Raw genomic sequence first — 7,127 nt, 5'->3', positions numbered from 1 at the left:
AAACTAGGATTGGGATGCAGATGAATAAAGCGGAATGTAGTCCAAGGCATGTGAACACATCGATCCCTATACATAACGAGAGATGTTGACATTTGAAAATGCATGTACATATGTATATATGAAATTGATAATTTGACTAACTAAGGTGAATAATGGTTCTCAGCAATTGGGAGATTTTGAAATAATGTCCAAAGAGGTCAGTGAGCTAAAGTGTTAATGGGCATGCAATGAACGATTAAAGTTATGAGTGACTTTGAAGGTAAGCCTTGAATTGTTTAAGGTCTTAATGGAACTCAATTAAAGGAAAGGTATGGACCAGTATAAGATGAATGAATCAAGGTTGAGAAATTTGGCATGGAGAAAATTAATAAAATGATGATTAGGTATACATAAGTAAGTATGATATGTGATCGAAATCGGTATAATTGAGAGGAAGTTAGGTTCAAATTTAATAAGGGTGATAAAGGTATGCTTAGTGACTCGATATAAGAAATCATGATTGTGAAAGGTACTGCTGATCTGGCTTCAAAAAGATGATAATTGCCATAAATAAAGCATTTAATTGAACTGAAGGTGAATGAGGTAAATAAATTGAATGTCCCTATAGAAGGAAAAAGGAATAGGATCATAGAAGGATATTGATAACGCAACATCGACGTGAATTCAAGGACGAATTCTATTTAAGTGGGGGAGATTGAAATGCCCCATACTTTGATATGGTGATAAATAAAGTTGGTCGGATGCTAATTGAGGCATAATAAGGAACTTTGGGAACCAAAGATACAAGATAAAATTTTTAGAATAAAATAATATTTTATTAATGAAATAATATTAAAATATTAATATTTAGCCGGATGTCGAAATCAGTCATGAAGAAAGATCATATGGTTGATCCAATTGGGGGAGAAGATGTCAAGCCTAACTCTCTAAAATATTTGTCATGACATACATGTGATGGATAGCATGTTTGCATACTAAGAGAGTCTCAAAAAATTTACAAAAAGCGGTATTGTATCTAGAGGTATAATAAAGTTGATTTAAGCCTTGAACTAGATCAAATAGAGAATTTAAGATGAAATTAAGAATTTTAAAGTCTCATAATGGTTTAATATGGTGATTTGGAGTTCGAAGATCAATTTGGAGCCAAATCAAAAATTTCACTATCTAGGGATAAAATGATAATTTTACCACTCGAGGACAAAATGAGAAATTTTTTTTAAAGATTTTGATCATATTTGACTTATTGGAGTATGATTTGAGGTTGACAAGTGAAAAATGGTGATCCCGGTATTTTTCAGAGTATAGGGGTAAAATGGTAATTTTGTCATCCCAAAGGCAAAATTGTAATTTTCCACCACCAGAACACTTGTCCAGCACATGGATTTTACCCAATATTATCATGGATAATTGAAAGAATTTATATGGTGGAGAGAGAAAGCTTAATAGTTAAGAAATAAAAATAGACCAATGAAATGGTGACACATGGCATATTTATAACCATTAAATATTTAGCTTTAAAATTAACACAAAATCAGCCCATTTCTCATTCATATGGCCGGCCAAAGAAGAACAAAGGAGGAAAGGAAAAAAAAACAAGAACCCTAGGTGGGAAAATTGAAGAAAAAGTGTGGGATTTCAAGGGATTAAGCTAATAAAGGTAAAATTTCTTGATTTTGACTTGTGATTTACACTACCCATGCTTTCTTTTTCATTTTCCATGGTTAGATTTCATGTTTTCATGGTGAATTCATGGCTGGTTGGAATGGGTATGAAGAGAGAATGAAGTTGGATTGATTTGATTCTAAGTTAGGTTAGTGTTTTTAGTTAGTTTATCATGTCTAGAAACAAACCAACAAGAAAAATTCATTTTCTCTCATTACCCATCATTGGCCGAATTTTCTAGGGAGGATATTGTGGCTGAAATTGATGATATTTTATGATATTTTAGTGATATTTGATGTTTGGTGAGGCTAGAAATTAAATGAGAAAATTTGGTGTGAAAATCTAAATTTTTGCTTAACATATAGACATGTGTGATTATTGACACGGGACTGATAAATTGAATCTCATTCACAGTCACTGAGGTAATTTAGGTATAATTGGAGTGTAGAAAGTGAGAAGAATTGATTTAGAGTTAAATTGGAGATTTTAGCTGATTAGGCCGAGTATAGTGTGACTTAGGTCGAATATCACATTTAAGTGATTAATCAGACATTTTGCATCCCATCGCATGCATTCATTTAGATTTAGAGAGCCTGAAATAGTTTATGATAAATTGACACAATTTATTGAAATTCGTGTCACATATGATGTATAAGTGGTGAGCCCTCTAACAAGGGCAAAGAGATTGTGCTCGAAGACCGAGAATAGGAGTATATCAAACTCTTAGTACTGTGAGTAACCTTATTATCATTTTAATTATCTAAAGTATGTTTTAATTCGGTTTTGGTGAAATTTTATGAAAATGAGTTAAATGGCAAATTTTAGGTTTTATAAACAAAAATGAGTTTAAATAAAAAGATTTTATAAATTGTTTTGGAAACTGAATGATGATTTTGAAAATAGAGTAATTGGAGACCACTGATATGTTGTAAATTTAAGATTGAATTGATGGCTTATGTTATTGTGTTGGCATGACTGGCTAGGCTGTGTTTTATGAATTGTATGAATTGTTTTATTTTACCCTTGCAGGTTGGGTAGTAATATATTAGCCCTGTCATGCTGTCAAAATTTTATTGTATGGTGAGTTTAGCTTACTGCAGTAGGCGGATTTTCGTGGACTAGCCTATTAGAGGGGCACGGTAAACCCCGTTATATTTACCTCGGTTGGAGAGATGAGTAGGGTAACTCCTGAGGTATATTTTAGAGTTCACTTCACGCCAAACCACCATGTGAAGGTGAGCTCGGCCAACGCCAAGGAATGGCTATATTTTCAAAATGAAAACATGTTTTATGCATACATGACTTTCTAATAGCCTTGGCAGACTCAGTTGGGATAGCCCTCGGCCAAGGTATCCCAGATAACTGAGTATGATAATAATTTTTTGCATGAGCCAAGCTTTTTAAGAAATTCATAAGCCATACTGATTACTTGATTTAAATAAATTGATTTGATTTAGTTGAAATAAATTGAAAATTGATAAATTATAGTTTGATGAAATATTTTAATAGTCTCCTTTTACTCGCCTTTAGATATTTTAAATGATATTTGTTTACTCACTGGGATTTTATAATCTCACCACCCTCTTTTTCACCCATTTCAGGCATCTGGATAGTCGGTAAATAGCTCATTTCATCGAGGACTATAATTGGAATGGCATCCCCAAAATATGTAAGTTTAATTCTTTTGACACTTTTAGTCGTTCGTGGGCCCACGTGTCACTGCAAATTTAATTTTATACTTTGGTTATCTATATTACAATATATATGAATTTATTTTACTTTTTTACTGTAAAAATTATTTACGTAGTATTTTTAAAATATTGTTTTATGAAAAAATTAAATATTTTGTTCTATATCTTTATTATATTCAAATAGTTATAATTTCATTTTAAATGAAAGTTTAGACGTTTAAATTTATTTTTTATTATGAATTATGTGTTTTATACTTGCATACTACATTTTTAACTGGTTTCAAAACTTTTAAGAAAAAATAACCAAAATGCCCCTGTGAGACAAAAATTATTTTTTTATTGATTTCAGTTGGAAATAGCTTAAATACTTTTAGAACATGATATTTGGTAACTATTGCTCACCGGGGAAAAGAGAAACTAATATTAAAGCCTTGCGGGGTTCCAGTTGACAATTTGGGTAATGAGTGTTGATCGAGACAACGCGGTGGTTGTCACGGGCTCAATGGGAGTTACGAGTTGTGACATGAGTCAACTTAGTAATTTTGTGTACATCATGATGACATGACATAGAGTTAAGCAAATTTGGGTTTATCATAATTCTGTTTCCTGTCGACATAGTTGAGACACAAAAATTTTGTATCTTAAATGTGTCAAACCTGCTTCACCCGTTTAAGATCCGTTTGAGACATGTAAAGTTAATCATGTTATCGTGTATCCGTATAACTTGTGACCAGTTTAATCAATCATATAAATGTAACTACCAAAAACATTTATGACTTAATTATGACCCATTTAAACCTCATATAAATACTTTCTTTTATTATGGCTAATGTGTTGGGATGAGTCCTACAGCCAATTGGGGTTGGTTAAGCCTTGATTCAAATCATGCAATCATATCACTCATGTTGAATGATTAGAGATTTTCCTTCATCAATAAGACATCAATTATAATGAGTTATAAGTCTATTTAGATGAAATCCAATATATTAATATGGCTTGCAAGGGAACTGTGATGGGTTGTATTTATGAGATTCCTATAAATCAAAACATAATCTCAAAATGTTTTTGGTCAATGTATTATAGAGACTGAACATTAATGATGCTTAGAGATTGATATATTCTATGTTTCTTACTTTGGAAGTAAGCAATCAATCTTGTAGATTGAAGTATAGAAATACTTGGAACTAGAATATAGGTGCTTGCCTAGGAGAGCAAGTTCACTGAACATGACCTGCCATGAGAAGTGCATTTGTGTCTTTGATTTTTCACTCGAGTGCACATATTGTTAACAAGTAATATAGTAATGAAGTAGAGTACCGTTCCCACAGAGAATTGTTTAATTCTTACTACTAACTACTAAAATTATAATACCCTAATTTTATCCAAACAATTAAAATAAAAAAGAAAAATTAAAACTAATAAACTAAAACCAAAATGAACTAGTAAATAATACTCACTTAACTACCAAACCTAAGATTATGATGTCCCTCAATACTTCATTTGATTATTGTTTCTCTCTCTCTTAACTCAGTTTAATAGATGAAGTTGCTAACCTAGAGTCCTAAATTATTTAAAAGTCTCTATCAAGTTTCTCATAAAAATACCTCTCCCACTTAATTTACTATATTTCTATGCAAATTAAATTAAAGAAAGATTCATTAAGTTTGTACTTTAATCCTAGCTACATATGGCTTATAAGTGTATGTCTACCCTATATGCAAATCAAACCACTTAATCAACTAAATGCATTCCATCATACGCTATTCTATTAAAGGTCTACCTAAATCTCCTTCGTTAAAGTTTAACCTAGGTTTCCAATTCAATATAATTGGTGATTAGGCAATTAGAAGCATTAAGAATAGAATAAAAAAATAACTTAAATCAATCAAACATAAGTAACAGAGAAATAAATAATTCAAACTACATATTGAGTTCAATCATAATCTTAGATTAATGAATTAGTTCCCCATCAAGTCACACATCATCATCAAATTAAGCTTAAACAATAAAAACAAACTAAGAAAATAAAAGATTAATCAAAAAGATAAATTTGAAGAATTGTAATCTTGATCTTCCAAGCCTTCTTAAATCCTTCAAAATCTTCTCAGTTTCAATGACTTTGCGAGCTTGACTTTCAACTTTCAATCTGGTGTTTTTTGCTCTCTCTCGAAGTCCTCTGAAAGGTTGTTTTTATAGGGCTTTGAAGTTAGGCCTAGTTAAGTAAAGAAAGAAGTCAATTTCAGCTGGGATTTCCTCATCAAACTATGTGGGTCGCAGTTGTGCCCAATTAATTAACAGAAATCGTAATTGCTCTAAGACTGCTACAGTGTGTTAAATTAGACAAGTTTTTTACCACTTTTGACATCGAAATGGACAAAGTGTTAAACATGAAAGTTGTATCTTTTTCTCTTATCTTTCCAATAGTCTAAGAGTCGCTTCATTTAGAGCTCTGTAGAGAAAGTTATGGCCAAAATACCGAAACATGTGCAGTGTAAGTTTGCACCTTGAAATTGCTCTTCTTCTTCCACTAACATTCTTCTTTCATTACATATTTACAAAAGCACAAATAAATCAGTAACAATCTATCTTAATCACATTAACACCAATTTAAGCATAAAATTAATTAAGATTAGATTGACTCACCTTAATTAACTAATTTAATATAATTAAATAATATCTACTAATTTTTATGTATTACTACAAGAACTAAGCTAAATTACTATCAAAATTAAGCCCAAATAACTCTATATCATAGAGTTATCAATTTGGTAATACATTTTAGTGTTTATGCAATACTTCTCATGTGTCAGTCGTGTAAATACTCCCTAGACTTGAGACACCAGGTTATCTTATATGTGGAATGCTATGCTTTAATTTCATCCCTATGAGTGCCTAACCAATGATGCCTAAACAAGATATTTTTAGGTATAGTATGAAGCATGTGAAGACAAATAAGAGATCAAGATATGAATCATCACCTTAAGTGTTTTAAAGGACATATCCTATCAGTTCTTGGTTAACATTAGCTTATTGAAGTCTTTGGCCAAAATGACATGGAGATTATAAAAAATATTTTATAAGTCTCTATAAAGCTAATGCTATAACCGTAGGAACGAATATGGAGGTCAATAAGATCAAACACTATACCAAGCTCTTATCATTTTTGGGATATATGATGAGGGAATGAATTACACTGGTAGACTATACACTGAAATGTTGTCAAAGAACCCTTTGACTCTTCTAACAATTGGGTTGCCATGATGTATTACTAGATGCCAATCTTGGTCTATGTTATTGATTATAAATTAATTGATTAAAATTTATATTAATCAATTAAGTCATTAATCAATTTCATTTTCAACATGCTAAGAACCTAATGGTCACACACAATGATTGCATTTGAATTAAATTGGGAGAGTGATTATTTAAGTTAAACTTAAATCACATACTAAGTAATTAACTTCTATAAATGTAATGAAAAGGGTTTAATTAAGTTTTAGGCATAATTATAAATAGTTATAATTATAAGGCCATGATTGTAAAATATAAAGAAAATTAATTTTAATTTTAATTTAATCGTGTTTAAAATTTTAATTGTGTTAATCATTTAAATGTGTTATAAATCATGTTGTGTTGTATAAAATTTAATCTGACACATTTAATAAACGTGTTGAGCATGGCATGTTGTGTTACAAGTTTAATAAATGTATTCATGTTGATGTTTAAGATCTTGATATATTTAATTAATTGTGTTGTGTTAGTGTTTACTCGTAT

General features: G+C 30.7%; 1 long non-coding RNA gene across 1 annotated transcript; it reads left to right on the top strand.

The window, feature by feature from the left end:
* LOC108662108 lies at positions 2,355–3,335 on the top strand. Its single transcript, XR_001927890.1, has 2 exons — positions 2,355–2,393; positions 3,264–3,335. It is a non-coding gene; the product is annotated as an uncharacterized LOC108662108 (long non-coding RNA).

This window comes from Theobroma cacao, chromosome 5, assembly GCF_000208745.1.
Source record: "Theobroma cacao cultivar B97-61/B2 chromosome 5, Criollo_cocoa_genome_V2, whole genome shotgun sequence".
Lineage (NCBI taxonomy): Eukaryota > Viridiplantae > Streptophyta > Magnoliopsida > Malvales > Malvaceae > Theobroma > Theobroma cacao.
Note: the sequence above shows the minus strand (reverse complement) of the source record. Positions and strands in the feature narration are given on the sequence as shown.